Below are 15,405 nucleotides of genomic sequence, written 5' to 3'. Positions count from 1 at the left end.
CGCCCCCTCGCAGCGGGGCAAGAGGCGCAGCGGGGCCGCCCCGCGCTGCTCGCCGGGGATGCGGCGCGGAGCGCGGCGGGCGCTGTGACAGCTCCGCAATATGGCGGCCGCCGCCGCCGTTCGGATTTTCCCCCCTATCAGATGTGGCTCCTGCGCACGTACTGCGCACGCGCGGCGCGGGCGGGCGGGCATGCGCAGCGCGCGGCGCGAAGCCTCTGCCCGGAGGGGCGCGGGGGCGGCGGCCGCGAGGCGCTCCCGTGAGCGACGGGGACGGCTCGGGGCGCGCGCGTCCTGGAGCGCGGCTCCTGGCGCGGAGGGAGATGGAGGTCCCGTGAGGGGACGGTGGCGAGCTCTCGCCTTCTGAGACGGCCGGCCCTCCGTACGGAGTTCCTCGCCCCTCCGCGCGTTCTGGTGCGGAACCGGTGCTCGGGGACCCCGCGCAGCCCAGCCGAGCGCAGCCCTGCCCGTGTCATGGGAGCCTGTGGCAGCTGCTCCAGCGGCAGAGCTGCCCTCCGGGAGCCCCCTGCTCGCTTGAGTGAGGAGGAGAGGACGAGAAGCAGCTCTCCCGTTAGCGCGCCGGGCGGGAAAGGAAGACGCCAAAAAAGGCTTGAGCCGGGGAGGGGGAGCTGGCGGCGTGGTTTGGTTTTTCTTCCGTCCAAAGCCCCGGCAGGCATACTGCCGCCTTTTTGGCAGGCGTGTGCTCCGGGGCGCGGTGGGAGGCCGGGTGTTTCGCCAGATAGGGTGGCTTGGAGCTGGCGATGCCACCAGCCCCGGCGTGCGGCGGGCAGGAGCGGGGTGAGTGGTGAGCCGGGGCTGGGAAGGGTCGAGCTGTGATGGCTCATGAGAACAGCGATGCCTTCAGGGAAAGGGCATGGAATGCAGTTTGAGTGGATAACACTGGCCCTCTTCCTCTCCTCCATATCATCGCCCATATCATGGGCCTTCTCTCCTTTTTCATCACTCAGTCGTGTGAAACAGTCACGCTGATGGATGGGATCATGGAATTTTTAAATTTTTTTTTTTAATACAGTCACAGTGGGAACGTAGAATAAAATAGCAGTGAGGAGAATCCTTCTGAAGGACAGAGATTTTGAGGCAGTCCCAGCCCCCACTATGCTTTCTCAGTTTATTTTTGGTTGCAAGGAAGTGATGGTGCTCCCTGAGCTCGGTGGCAACCCAAGCAGGGAGGCCAAACAGCAAAGCTCAGTGCAAAGGGATCCACTCAGCTACCAACTCTGAGTCATGCAGCTGCTATTAATACACCTCGCCCTCAGGCTGTCTGATAAAGAGAGGTTGGAGGAAGGACTATGAGGAATTTTCAATTAAAAGCTGCTTCAAAAAAAAAAAAAAAAAGAACATTCTATGATGAATTTGAGATGGAGAGAAGGGGAAGAGGAGGAAAGCAGCCTGACAAACAGGGAATAATCTCCCAGAGAATTTGTAGGAGCCTCACTGACTAAATATTTTTAAATTTTTTTGACAAAATTTAAAGAACATTCTGATAAGGTGAATAACCACATAATACAAACTATTATAAAATTAAATGTAATTATTGATATAAGCTTGAATGTAATGACTTTTTGGGGAGACGTTTAGTTTAATTTGTGATATTTTTATACATTTTGTTGTATATTTCAAACCAGCATTTATCTTAAGTAATCATCACAGAATCTGAACATCTCAGTCTATTAAAGGTATATTCAATTTCCTCACATGGGCAAAAATTTAATTTCCAGCTTTGTTTGTGCCGTTTTGCTCCAAGGAAGAAGTGATGGTGGCTAATTCCTTCTTGTCTCTTCATTGTGAAGAACACTCTCATGTGAAAGAGTATTTTGCAGTAGGTTAAACTTCTAAGGCATCTTGCAGTGTCTGCAGATACACAGATTCACAGACCAGCCACCGTTACTGTGATTGTACTGTTTCCTGTTCAGTTGGCCTTTGCCTGCTGGTCAGAGCAAGGGAAATGAAACAAAATGCAGAAAAACAAAACCTGTTTCATTCAGCCACTTAAATAAATTGGCTATGATTCACTGCAGTGCACAGATAAAATGTGTTTACTTTAGTTGACCGAATTAAAGGCTTGCTTTCTTTTCAAATAGTCCATTCTGAACCGGCTCAAATATAGGATTATTGCAGTAGGGCTCGGTTTCATTACTGGTGTTGATAGCATGTGGAAGCCAGTTCCTTTCAGTTTGTGCATTATCACTACAGGATATGCTTTATCTCTTATCCTGTTACATGAAGAATATTACTGCTCAGAAATGTCAAGGTAAATAATAGTCTTATCTTCCTTGTCAACAGTATAATGTGGTTTTCTTCTCACCTTGCTTCCTTAACAAGGTGTAAAATTGCAGTTTGTCTGATAAAACAGGGCAGTAAAACCAGAAGTGTAGTTAGAGATCATATTCTTTGTAGCCATGAAACTGAAACTACAGAAAGAACTACAGGCAATAAAAGAGAGCTTTCAGATACCCCTATCAACTTAAATTACACAGTTCTTTAAGAGGTAGGTTATAAAGATAAAGCTAATGATAAGAATGCCATAAGTGCAAGACATAAAAGTTTGTCTTTCAGCAGTAATGCCAAAACCCAGGTCTTCATTAAAAAACAGACTTTAAACTTCTATTGCCTGATCTGAGAAATCTGTCCTAGAAACCTTTTAGAACGTGATGATTGTTGGGCCAAGGTTTCTCTTCTTCAGTGCACCTGCAAAAGCACAAGGCATCAGTCAGTGAATACCCAGTTGTGTGTTAGAATCTGCTTTTATTAAAGCCAAATGTACAGTTCAAGGGGCATTTACTAGACGAGGCATTTTGGAAAGGAGAACTAAGAAAAAAAAAACCCCATGAGAAATTTCTGATTTTCTTTTTTTATTTTCAAATGGTATGCAAAACACCTTGACCTTACCTAATTCAATTATGATTTATGCCACCAGCCTGGATAGAAGTGTAGTGTTGCCCATATCATGCCCCTAACGTGAAGAGTTATACGTGGACTCAGCCTACACGCCTGGAAGGCAGCCATTCTGGGAATAATTATACATATGACTCAACACACATACTCAGCTATTAATATGTTTACAGAAGCAGACCTGACATTGTCTAAAATTATTGCAGGGTAATTTTACTCTTACTAATTGCATGGTCTAAAACCAAATTGCTTTTTCTTTTGTTAGTTTTTGAATAACAATAAAAGGATACATTGCCTTAATGGACATTAACGGTAATTATTTTTCCAAAAAGTATGTTAGATAGTTATTTAAAGTCTTTGCTAGGAACAAATGGAATTTAAAGTATTCTGTGATCATCAGATGAATGCAATTCACAGATACTTCAAATATTTAGTGAAATTACAATAAATGTCTAAAGTAATAGTTTTTATATCTCTTGTTAAATTTGTCTGTCATTTAAAACTAAATTTATCTAATTCCAAAAAATATTTTTCACGCATGGTATTAATATACCAGATTTCAGTAAAATGAAAGGGTTCCAGAAGCAACACTGAGAATTCCAAGTCGCCTTTGTTGCATGCATATGTACAGTCTTAGCTTTGATCAAGTTCAAAAGGCAAAATATGGTATGATCCTGGGGAATTTGGGTTTTCCCTCTCTGAAATACCATGGGTGTGTGAAGCTTATTTAGGTGTCCTCCAAGATCCTGTTCTTGGGCAGCGCCTCCAGAATCCTCGGCTCCAGTGAAGAAGTCCAGGAGTCCATGTCCAGGATAATCCCATGCACGAGTCTTGTAATGAGGGAGGACAGACCTAGTGTGCAAAAAGCTATGTGTAAGGGGGATCCTCCCTCTTCAGAGACACACAGTGAAAAGAAAGGATAAATCAGCACCTGAAAGCCAACAGCAGGCAGGGTAATTGCCACTGAGTTGCCGTGCTGTCAACTGGCTTCGTGTCAGGCTGTTCTTTCACCCATTGATTTGATCACCCGGCTGAGGAGACTTAGCCTCTAATATTGGCTGTGAAGCCTGGCTGGCCAGAGCACACCTTTCTCATTGAAAATCCAAAGGGTTGTTTGAAAAGCTTTTCCTGCAGCCCAATCAATTCCCGCCAGTGTAAGATTTAAAAATGTTGTTTCTCTTGCTGACTGTGTGCACCAGAGGCCTAAGACCAGGGTGAGTAAGAAGCCTGAAGGCTTTATCACTGATGGTCTGTCACATGTGGTGACTTCTTCCAGTGACAGATTTTTGGCTTTTCCCTGGTATTTAGTCTCTGGTACTATAGCAAAGATACCATAGTGATGTCTGCCTATCGCAGAGTTAAATCTTAATACATTTTCTACTCAAGACAGGGAGTAGCAGAATCACTTGTAGAGGACTGTTTATTTAAGTGCCAAATAGGGATCTCAGCAATTCATTCTAAGTGAATCAGTATTCATATCACTTGGTAATAATTTGCTCATTTAACTTTTGTACACAAAGTGTGTGTTATGCAGCACTTACATTCCATCTGTTGTTTCAATCACCTTTATAATGTTTTTTGGTTTTTTTTTTTTGTTTTTTTTTTTGTTTTTGTTTTTGCAACTTTGTAATTGCACAAGAGGCAGGTTAACAAATAAAGCTGCTTGCAGTTAAGGTTGGGGCAAGCTGTCTGATTTCTTGTATGTCACTGCTCTTGTGTCGTAGATACATAAGGTTGTCATCTAACAGCTGACACTTAGCTGCAGCTCCTGGTTGCATCCACTTAATATTTTTATCTCATTCACAGTTATAATTTTTATGACAAGTACAAGTTGTTCTGCAGTGGCAGCACTGTTTTTTTAGTGGTGGTGTTTATTTAGTTAGATTGTGGCAGTAGCTGTGTCATGTCCAGCACTGGAAATCAAAGTCATTGATAACCATATTCACTTCAGCAAAATATTGTTATAACAAAATAAAATAGTATGTAAGGTACTAAGCAGTTAAAGGCACCAATCCAGACAATTTTTTTGAAGAATCTGTTTCTGCAGGCAAAAAACCACAAAAAAATAATATGATTACCAGGGAATTTGATGCAAGTATTTGAAAAGTTGAAAAATGTATGCACCTGTTAGAGCCAAAGCAAATGCTTTTGAGGGTTGTGTTATTGTTGGGTTTGTATTTTGTGGGGTTTTTTGTTTATTTCTTCTAAGATGGATGTACACTGTTCTGAGAGACAGCCATAAACTTTGTGAATAAATAAAATCATAATAAAAAGTAGAGCTTTTTACTAGGAATCCATCACTGGACTATGTTTAGGTCCTAGTCCCTTCTAATTTTACTGCATTTACTTTATTAACAAGTAGAAATAAGCAAAACCATAGAAGGAGTGTTACAACTTTTCAGGCAAAATATATTCTCGACATTTTGTCATCTCCCACCTTTACAAAAATATAGATGTCAAAACCTCAAAATAGAAGTATATATTTTTTTCACAAATCCAGCCTCTTTTAAGTATGGGAAATTTTTTTGAATACTTATATATATTGAGGGGGGAGGGAGGGGGAAGAGTGAAAATCGAAATAGGTTTGTGTTTTCCAGATATGGGACATTTTTGATGGCATTCCAGTAGCATCACAAAAGATGAAAAAATGCCTGGAGCAAACAACCCATTGCCACTTTAATGGGGATGTTCCACAACAGTCTCCTCAACGCATTTTTCCCAAGTTGTTTTCAGCTACACCTTAATCATGAAACTGCTTTAAAAAATAGCAAAAAATCCAAAAACGTCTCAGCATTAACATTATGTAAAGAGGTAACAAGAGACTGAATACAATTCCTCTCTTATTTTAAATGTTCCATGACTCCACTGAAATCGCTGGCTTATTTCAGAGTTAATCTGCCAGTACTGAGTACAAGGTTTTAATTCCACAGACATTCTAAACTTCTGAGGGAATCTAGGAACAAGAAGGCTGAGCTGATATTAGCAAAAGCATGTGTCATTAAAACCAGCTAGAGCTCTATTGCTGAAGCAGATATCCCCACAGATTATTTTTTTCCACCCCACAAGCATAAAAAGTAAGGAATGTATCAAGGCACTTCGTTTGCTGAACCAGAATACCACAAAGCTTTATCATCAGCACACCTACAAAGATGTAATTTGGAGGCATGAAGGTAATTTAGCCTTAAGAGGGCACATGCTTTTGCAGCTGCTGTGTTGCAATTGAAACTTATCAGATGAAATCACCCTTCACTGAAGTTCATCAAAGAGAAACAAGGCAGGAAAAGGAGAAAGTTAAGATAATGCTAGGGTGCTAAGATCTTCAGTGTGCTGTGTCTCCCAATATATTTTTAAAGGCTGCTTCTTTTTCATTTCACTGCTTATGAAGAAGGTCTAAAATAAATACGAAAAGATGCAGTCTTTGACTACCCTTAAGGATATCTCAAAGGCAGTTGAAGAACCAGGTGGGCTACAATATAACAAGTACCAAACCATGACATCTGAATAAACAGAAACAGGAAATTAGTCCCCTTAAGAATTTAAATTCTGCTAATGGTGTTTGTTACCTGGTGAACAGAAATATGGTACATAAGGGCAGAGTTGATACTGCAGATGCTGCTGAAGTTGAAATTACAAAATAGCGAAGTTTCTGCATGAAACTACATTGACTTAGGTTGTACGTGCTTGGAAACAGAGCCCTGTGACTGACTGACTTGGAGTAGCTGTGATTCTGTCCTGTGGTGGAGGCAAATTTGAGAACTCTGCCTCTTAAGTGGCATTCCCTCTGGGCCAAGAAGTTACTAGATTGCTCAGTCAATCCTTCCCAGCTGGCAACACCTCAGTTGTCTTTTTCTTCTTTCCTGATGGATATTTACATAAAATTTCTAGGATATTCATTTTTTCCAGGGCTCCTACCTTTGTTGCATTTGGTTGTATTTGGCTAGCAGGTTTTAATGTTATCAAGTAAAATTGTAGAGAAGCCTACTTTGATGACAAAAGCTGGGCTGAAAATAAAGTTATAAAACTGAGATCTCCTGTGAAGGCTGAAGAAATACCAATCCCAGCTATTTACCTTGTTAAACAATGAACAGTTTTCTTTCCTATATCCTGAACTAATGCTCAGATTAGACTGTAGATAACACATTATTAAATCTGATATTGGGTATTAAATGCTGCTTGCAGCCTACATTGTTTGGGTACAAACTTTTCCACCTGAAAATTCAAAATTTTGTTACATCCCGAACTTGAATTCTGGGAATAGGTTGAACATCTGTCTGGTGCATGCATCTCTGTAGCCCAGCTGTTCATCTTTTGAGTTTAATTAGATGTGATGGAGCATTCCTCTTGCAAAGATGTCTGGTTTGCTCACTTCTTGTTTCTTTTAAATTGAAATATGTTCCTTGTACCCACTTAACAGATCAAGAGGAGAGTTACTCTGGTTGCCCTGCTGATTGCTCATCATCTTCTATATGGAGTTTCTTCTACACAAAGGCAGTCAAAATAATTGAGGCTTTGCATGAAAATAAAGTTTAATACCTTGAAGATCTGCCCTTTCTTGTTCCTTTACATAATTTCTTATGATTTAAGTACAGTTGAGATTTTTTTTCCTTTGTTGCTTCAGTGGTGCCGGAAAAATTCATTTCTGTTGTCCATCTACACAAAAATGAGGAAATGTCCTCAGTGTTTGTGTGAGGGAGCACAGTGTCAAGTTAAGTTTGCACAAGGCAGAGAAGATAAAAAACTAGTTGAGCGCATTATATGTTAAAAATATTGTTTTCAGGAAAAGACAGAGCTATCAAGGTAGACAGTACAGTACTTGGTTATGATCAAGAAAGTGTTTAAGACTCATATATGTACAAATGTACAAATGATAAAATCTCAGCTGAAATCTTTACAGCTCTGGTTATTGCAGTCTAGAAGGCTACAGAATTAGGAGACATTTGGATACAGAATTGGCATGGAGAAAAGGCCTGTAACTGAATTAGAACATTTTGCCTAAGAAATTAAATAAATAAGAAGAGATTCAAATATGCAGGCCTGAGGCTTAGGAGAGGACAAAACAAAACAAACAAACAAAAAAAAAACCCTTGAAAAAACAAAGCTAACCCTTCTCTGAGCACTGTAGAGGAATGGAAAATCAAGAGGGGATGAGTGCTCCATTTGCATCCTGTGGATACAATAGGAGCTGAGCAGAAAGGAGGAGGCTTGAAACCTTCTTTTGGAAGGATATACTTTGTTGTATTTCTGTTAACAATTCAGACACTGCGAGAAAACATGGTATAAATTTGGAATTGTGATGTAATTGCAGTAATGTGTGAAAAGCCTGGGCAAACTAACTCAGTGTAAATCTGCTCAGGGCTAGCAGTCATCTGACTCTAAAAACCTCCCTTTAGGACTGGGGTTGCAGCAGCTCCTAGAAGGGAAGACAGTAAAAAGCAACCTTCCTGGAGCAACAAGGATTATTTGTGTCTTTATGTGTTATCTCCTATGAAGAAAGCACAAAATCACTAGCAAGTGACTAACAAAAAGCAACAGCCATCAGGATGGTGAGTAGTAAAGGACAGCAGAGGACTGGGATCAATCAACCCAAATTACGTGGTGTTGCTTCCACACACAATAGCCTGGATTGAGGCTGGTGGTCGATACACTGGACTTGAGGTATAGTGCCAATGAACAAAGTATTAGCTAAGGGGGTAAGTAGCTGTCACCTGCCCTAAGAAATCAGGGGACCACTCTAAGTTATGACTAATGTCTTTTAGGGAAAGTGTAATTGCTGTCCTAATGCCCTTCCTTTACTTTCCTCCTTTCTAAGTTCTGTTTTATTAAGCTGTTTGTGAATAGGAAATACAGTATTTTAAAGTCACTTTGTAGTAAATATTCCCTTATAGATTCTTCTTCAAGGTCTAGCAAACGGATTGCAAACACAAAAATGGCATAGAGAATGTGGTTTGAGAGCATTCATTTTATCAATCTTGTAGTACAAGAGGAGGCAGGCTGCATAGCTGACAGCTCTGAGTGTTGTCTTTTCATCAAATAACAAAACAGACTGCAAAACTCGCTGCTCCAGGGTGTTATTAAAGCCAAAACACACAGCAGGAGTCTAAGAGGGAGGACAATATTATCTTGTCCTGGATTACTGTATTTTTTTATATTCTTGTTATTTACATAAGAGGTACAAAAAGAAAAAAGCAGCTTGAAACACAAAATTTAAACAAGTTAATAGTTAGGATAAAGTCTTCATCACCCCAATTCTGTCAAAAATATGTTTGAGTTTGCTTTGGTTTTGCATCTTCTCAAAAGCACTGGGAATCAACAACAGTTACAGATACACAGCTGGGCTAAATGAACATAATGCTGTATGGCAAGTTATATGCTTCAGTGAACTCAACATTTTCTTCAAAATAAAACTAGGTTTAGCCCACAGAGAGAGCATGTCAGTGATCAAACTATACATGCCTCAAGGAAAAACAGAGGAAGGAATCTCTAAGGTTTAACTCTGTACAGCAAAATTTCAAAGAGACTGCTGAAGAGCAAGTAATTGCTCCGAACTCTCTTCTTCTGAAAGGTCATTTTTTAGTTCCCTTTAGAAGCATGTACCCTTTAGGGGAATGTAAGAAATACATGTTACACAACTGTTCAGAAAATCCTTCATTACTGTAGGAAGACAGTTCTTTTAGGCTGCTTAGGCTTTTGGGAAATTTATTTATGCAGAGATCCATTTCAGATGTTACTATACAACTGTTGAGGCTTGGAAAACCTTGTTCAAAAATGCAACAGACCATGAAAATGGTGAGATGGATTTCTGTTTATAGCTCTTCTAAGAAATTTAAACTTCTAAGTTAAACTGCAATAGCCAACTATTAAGATCCTCAAAAGTGCTACCATTCCCTGTGGAAGGGTTTGTTATAGTTCCCCCCAAGATTCTTTTTAGTTCACTGTATTTGCAAAGGCTCATTTTGATATTCATTCTCTCACATGTTCAAAATCTGATGGCAGTAGTCCTGCTTTACAACTGTAAGGAAAAAGAGAGTCCAGCTCTCACTGTAACCTGCTTATCTTTCAATTAGCAGCATGGTCACAATATTACTGCCAATGGTAGCTGAGCAGAGCACAACATTTTTGCTTATGTGTCTTTTTCATTAGTAGTTTTATGATAAAACTGAAACACCACATCCTGCAAAATATAGCAAGGAGGAAGACTGTATTATTAAGGTGGTTTTACAAGCAAAATCAAGATATGTCTGTAGTTTTCATAAGGGCTTTTAACCCAGATATTGTGAATAAAATCAGCAGCAGTACTGTCACATGCACATGTAGGCACATTCTCTGTCCGCTTCTTCACTTCGGCTGAACGGCTGCTGAAATTTCTTCATCAAAACTAAAGCCTTCAGAGCAATGCTTAGAGAAGGTTCAGCCCTTCTTCAAGATGTTAGTATAATGAGATGTTATTTGCTTTGCATTACATTTTCAAAATCCCTGGAAGAGATTTTTAATTGCTAACACTTTTGCTCATCAGTTTAAGATACTCAATGTGCTCATCTGCATCTTAATATATTCAGATATATCAGTTACAAAAATATTTGTGTAATACCTAATATTATCTATTACTTAAAAGCTCACTATGTTCTATTGCAGTAAGATAAAATACAGAGTAAAGTTAGTCTCAAAAGAGCTATGAGTCTCATTAGTAGTACTGATCATTTTAGTCAAAGAACTGCTCACATGCATTTTGGTTTGAAGAACTTGTGATCTAAATTTTTCCAGATTTAGTGAAATCTAAATCACTAGACTGGTATTTTTCCTACAAAATAGGCAAATCCAGAAAGAAACCTGTGGGGGGAAAAAGATAATTCAGCAAGTCAAGGAGATTAATTAAAATACACTGTTTATCCTAAATTTAGCAGTGACTGTTATATTTCTTTACACAAGATGTCAGAGCTATAGTAAAAGTCTGGGAAAAGAACACAGGATTTTCCCTAGATTTTTTTCCTTGTGAAGTGGAGGCAGATAAACTGCAGACATCGATCCTGCAGGGAAAGATGTGGGTAATTCCACTTTCATATTTTATCTGGGTGGCTGTATATCAGCTGCATTTTGAGGGAAGCTCCACGTTCGTCCTGTAGAAGAAATGTATTCTGTCATGCATAAACCCGGCTATGCAGCATGAGAGAGAGCCTCAGAGAACCTCAGAGTCTGGTTCTCAGTAAGTACAGCTTAGCCTTGGCCACCACTCCGCATCAGTAGAGAGACAGGATGCCCATGGGCCGCCTGTGAGCATTTCTGCAGGTGTCACATGGGCTGACAGCTCCACGAGGGACAGGCGCATCTTGACGCAGGTTGTGTTCCAGAGTGGTGCTGGAGGGTGAATGCTGTTCTAACTGCTCACTTCTGTTTACTTCCACTAAAATATGATACTCTCAAATAAAAGCATGGAACTCTGGGGCCTTCTGTTTGAATTGAAGTATTTTAGCTTCAGTAAAATTTAAGTGTTTGTAATAAAACAGATGTAAAAACAAAAGTATTTTTCCTGTAGCTGTTGTGTGACAACCTGGTCTTTCATGCAGTGAGACTACTCTTTTGAATGCAAGTGTTCATATATTCACAGTGCCAAGAACTTCCATCTTTCACACCTCTAAACTATAAACCTAGTATAGGTAGAAACAAAAGGAAACAAATTCAGTCCAATTAATTGGACGTCCCTGATAGAAAATGGTAGAGATACAAGCAGGCCTGCAATGAGTGCAAAAACAGGGCCCCAGGAAACAGCCCACACACTCCTACCCTCCCTCAATACACAAACAGTAATTTCTGGAAAAGCATTTGCTTTTACATTATATGACGGCATAGTTCAAATTTCTCCCAAGTTAGCAAGACAGCAGTCTACAGATAAAAGCTGACAAGTGCAAAAAACACCCGTCCTGAAATCACAACTGCAAGCAACTCAGAGAGACCAAGATGTTACAAGGAAACTTTGACAGACATTTGCTTTTAAGGTTACTAAAAAAAGTATCACGATTAATTCCAGAGGGCATAAAAGCTGGAGCTAGACATTCATTTACTTGTCTTTGCATAGGCCTCTGCATCAGGACTGTAAGCCTAGCTACGAGCTGGGGCAGCACAGCAGGACCCTGTAACTTCACAGCCGTGCCTGTTTAAATCACAGCATTTGGCCTGGTTTAAGACTTGAGAGCTGCCTGACTCTGTTCCCCTTGATCCCACGTAGAGAACAGAAGTGCATAAAAGGGTAACAGGGTAGGGTGCTCCCTCAGCAGTCTGGAACTGCAGCAGTACCACAGCTATGGGTTGCTAACTCCAACCTTGAGCCCGCGGTTTGGCTAGGAGCCCTTGGAGCGGCGCGGGAGAAACCTACTGCATGCTGTGTATACGCCAGCACAGCACTCTGCCTTGAAATAAGAGCCGACAGGCAAAGCCAGTGGAGTACATTGGAAGCATTGTTTTATTGCTGCTTTACTGCTGAGATTGCTGAACGGTCACAGAAATGCCTGGCACTGCTGCCGCACTGTTCCGGCAGGACGTGACCTGCTGCAGGAGATGGCTGCACACTGCGTCTCTTTGGAGTGCAGCAGCAGCTCGTGTGAATGCTGAAGAACTGGAAATATCAGCAGAGTTCTCTCTATGCAACTCAGTTTCCAGCAGCTGGACTAATGCCAGCTAAACTAGCACAATTTAAAAGTCAAACAGAATTTCTACTCCAGCCAGAGTGTATCAGCAGAACTAAACCAACATAGAAGCTGGTCCCATGGAAGCAGAGTGGCCCTTGGCTCCTCATCCCAGTCCCACTGGCCCACACCACCACCCGGGCCCCACAGCTTTGGATCATTTTATTCATTTCCCATGCTTAAAGGTTCTTGACTGCACACAGCACTCTTGGATTACAAAGGAGCATGGGCTACATCTCAACTGTTTTAAGTGCTGCCAAGAGAAAAGGGGACTTGGGTCAAGCCCAGGCTAGCCAAGCACAGAATTGTCAAACCAAGGCTTTCAATAAGTTGCTTCCCAGAAAGTCATGAGGCTGGCATTATAAAACCAAAACTCAGGAGGACTTAATAATAGTTTGGGGTTCTCTTTATTTCTTTTCCACATTCTTATATTCAGGTTTCTCTTCAAGCCTGGGAAGAGAACTTACTTGCTTGGGCTTAGATTTTCAATTCCTAGCTAATGACCAGATTTTCAAATGACATAAAACAATTTTACTACAGTATTTAAAAATCACAAAATTTAGCAACTTTGAAAACACTACTGATCATATTCCTGATGTTCTATATGCGCTTCTAGGATCAGAGAGAAGGATCTTTGGTTTTAACTCCAGTTACACTGTCAGAGGAGGAGCATAACTGATAAGCTTATTACAGCCTGTTTTCCCATGAAGTCCCAAATGTGCAAGTACTTACTGGTAAATTTCCAGCTGGTTTTGCAACCTCTTTTACATTGTTAAGATGTAACAGATATGACCATTCACATCCATAAATGTTTGCAGCATCACATGGTGTGATTCTTGGGGCAGTCCTGTGGAGGGCCAGGATCAATGATCTTACAGGTCTCTTCTAACTCAGGATAGTCTATGATTCAATAATTCTAACCCTGTCCTTCTCCACATGTACATTGGATACATGGAAGTATCTAATTTGGCCTCTCACACAACTGTTGGTGTATACTTTAAGAAGCTCAGCCCCAGTATTGCTTTACACTGATTAGCATTTTTATTTTTATCATATCGCTTATGACTTCCAGTGACTGTGAAGAGCAACAAAGTTTATTTGAAACTATAGCCTTTGACCAGACAAAATTTTGACATATATGCATTTCATTCAGCCTCTTGCCAGTTCTCCACATTTTCTACCTCCATCTGTAAAAATCTGACGAACACTTTTGCTCCCCTTTACTGCTGGTAGGCGCTGCATGTCCAGGACTGTGAGCGAGACGGAGCCCGAGCTCACTGTGCCTCCTGGTGGACACACAACCCCCTGCCTCAGTGCACTCACCACCTTTGAGCATCACTCTTTCTCTAAGAATCTTATACTAAAGCCTTTCTCATGTGTAATTGAGCATTCCAAACCAATAGACTGCCACTAAGAGGAAATTAATTCCTTCATAGAGGTTTATACGAAGAGGTATTTTCCAAAGGTAGGAAAGACCAGCATGCAGGACCTTACACATCAAGTCTTTCACTTGCTACCACCAGCACAGCAGGACTTGCAGCATCTAGAGCAATTGACGCCCTTGCTTGATGGAGAGATTTTACTTACACTTTGCTGCACATGTTCTGATAAAAAATTGTATGGACTTCTGGGAAGAGAGTGGAAATGTATTACTGAGAATTCATAACAGCATTATCCGGAGAAGAGAAGTGGGTACCAGCAGACAAGAGGAGTGCATGTCAGGCTGCAATTCATTGCCAACACCAATGAAAATTAGGAAAGCATCAGACCAAAAGAACAGTGTGTTTTATGTTAGACCAAAGGTCCCTCAAGCCCCATATTTTGTATGCAGCAACTGTAAAAGTTGCCACTTGAGAAAGGAACTAAGAATGAAGGAAGCATTGGTTTCCCCAGAATACTTTCCCACCTACCAACAACATGCAGGTGAAGGATTTCAGACATGAGCTGGACACAGTGCTCTTGTATTTCATAGTGGTTTTTCCTTCCATGACATTGTATGGTTGCATTTTGAACACACTTCAAGGTCCCCTATTGATGGAGACAAATAATCACAATGGAAATGTGGCTCTAGCTCAGTGCTGACAAATTCCGGTTTGTTTTGAAAATTTCACATTACACTGTCCATGTACTTTTTCAGCTTATCATAGGAAGGAACTGTTGCTATGAAGTGTTATGTATAACATGAAGTTGAAGAATTTCAGAAATTCAAAAGAGTACGAAAAGTTTTCCTGTGGAAAAACTCATGCATCTTTCTATTGAAGACTATCAAGATTTTCAGGCAACTAACTTTAAAATCCCCTACTCAGAGATGCAAATTCTCACATAGATTTCACAATCTATTATGTATGACAACCATGGCTTTGAAGTAATGGATTATTTACAGTTTAGCAGAATTTCTTGGCAGTAATTCACCTTCCTGTCACATGATAGACACACCTCCTTGGCTTTCCCCTCTGAGTGGATAACAAACACCAGGCTCTCTGGTTTATTCCTGGAGTGCCACCTCTTTGAATGACAAAACTCCAAACATTTCTGTTTCCAGATGTATTTCAGGTGCTATAAAGAAACAAGCAAAGATAAAACAATTGCAAACAGAACATGCCCCCACCCTCCTGCACCACAATTACCAGACTCTCACCAATAAAATGCCAAAATTCCCAGGTGTCCCTTTAGCTAGAGAATCACTTGGCAGCTACAGACACTGTAATGATCCTTGGATTACCTGCCCTTTAGAGAAAAGCTTACAAACCACAGTAATTCTCAAAATAAAAGCAACCACCCTGTAAGCATTTTGCCTGTCCATTAATCTTTCATCGGC

Source organism: Anomalospiza imberbis, chromosome 2, assembly GCF_031753505.1.
Source record: "Anomalospiza imberbis isolate Cuckoo-Finch-1a 21T00152 chromosome 2, ASM3175350v1, whole genome shotgun sequence".
NCBI classification, from domain to species: Eukaryota; Metazoa; Chordata; class Aves; order Passeriformes; family Viduidae; genus Anomalospiza; species Anomalospiza imberbis.
Note: the sequence above shows the minus strand (reverse complement) of the source record.